This window comes from Myotis davidii, unplaced genomic scaffold (assembly GCF_000327345.1).
Source record: "Myotis davidii unplaced genomic scaffold, ASM32734v1 scaffold3578, whole genome shotgun sequence".
Lineage (NCBI taxonomy): Eukaryota > Metazoa > Chordata > Mammalia > Chiroptera > Vespertilionidae > Myotis > Myotis davidii.
The window spans coordinates 690641-692090 of NW_006289094.1; the positions used below are offsets into that span (position 1 = coordinate 690641).

The window sequence follows — 1450 nt, forward strand, 5'->3', positions numbered from 1 at the left end:
TGGGCGTGTCCTGGGGGAGAGCCAGGCTCTCTGCAGGAGGGAGCCATGGGGGCACGGGCACTGGTGGGGGTGGGGGGGACTCTGCCCGCCTGCCGGGGTACGTGCGGCCCTTGCTGACCCCTCTGGAGTGTCAGCACAGGCATGGCCCGGGCTTCTGGGGCGGACCAGAGGGAGAGGTGCAGGTTCCAAGAACGGGTGTCCTGTCCCAGGAGTGGGGGGCGGGAGTGGGGCTGTGCTCACATGTGGTTTGGAACCCATGAGCTCGCTCTGCTTCCTGCCAGAGGGTCACTTGAGGGCAGGCGGGGGAGACGGGGAAACCCAAGATTGAAGTTTTAGCTGCTGAGACTTGGTCTTGAGCGTTGTCCTGGTAACAGGCCCCGCCCACTGGCCCTGGGCCACAGCCTCAGTTTCCCCTTGGGGAGCCAGCAGCTGTGGGCTGGAGGGTCCTGAGCCCGCTGTGCAGACGTGGCCCAGCTTGGCCAGTGGCTCCGCGCTGTGGGGTCGTGTGTGCTCACCCCGGATGCGCGGGCGGGGTGGGGCCATGAACATTCCGGCTTGGACTCCTCCCCAGAGTCTCCGGTCGCCCCCTACGGCCCCCGCATGAACCCCGGGCCCTGGGGCTGGGGCGTCCGGAGTGGCAGGCGGGGCTGCAGGTGTGCTGGGGCCTGGCGTGGCCCTAACCTAATGACCTACTGGGCACCCCTGGGCTCATGGCATTTGAGAACGGCACTGCCAGCCCAGCCCGGCCGCCTGGGCCTGATGTGGTCCCGGTGGCATAGGCCTTCACTGAGGTGGGGTGGGCACACACTGGGCATCTGATGCCGGGTGCTCCCAGGGCCTTGGTCGATGGGCAGGCACCCCTCCCTCCGGGTCCTCATTGAGTCCCCCTCCACCTCTAGTGCCCAGTGGCCTCCAGCTGAGGAATACCTGAGGGGGAGGGGGAGGGGGAGGAGGCCCCGAGCTCGCGCTGGCCTGGGTGGGCCCCGGAGGAGAACAGAGGCCCTTGGTGGCCCCTTCCAGCGGGACCCCTCCTTGGAGCAGGTGTCTCCCAGCCCCTGAGCCCGGGGGCCTGGGGCCTGCGTGCACAGGGGGTGCCAGCCTGGTGCCTGCGGGCCCCTCCCCCAGTTGGGGCTGGGTGGGCGCTGGGCCCTCGGGCTGCAGCAGCAGCAGGAAGGGGACACCGCAGGCCTGTTTGTGTTGGCCGGGCCTCCCAGCTCCTAATCTGAGTAGCTCACACTGCCCGGGCTCTCCCTCCCCCCCAGGGCGGGGCCCAGCCCAGGCTGGCAGGGCGCTCACTCAGCCGGTGCCTGTTGCCTGCTGTGTGTGCTGCTCTGGGGACACAGACCTGTTGGCCCTGCACTCCGAGGCCCGGAGTTGGGAGTGGGGCAGGGAGGCTTCCTGGAGGAGGAGGCGGGGCCTGGGGGAGGGAGGGAGCTGCACCCATGCCTGA

The 1450-nt window shown here is 69.6% G+C and overlaps 1 long non-coding RNA gene across 1 annotated transcript in view; it reads left to right on the plus strand.

Annotated features, from left to right (window-relative positions):
- The window catches only part of LOC107182742, a 15123-nt gene that overhangs the window by 1186 nt on the left and 12487 nt on the right, over positions 1-1450 (plus strand). The gene's annotated exons all lie outside the window — the stretch shown is intronic.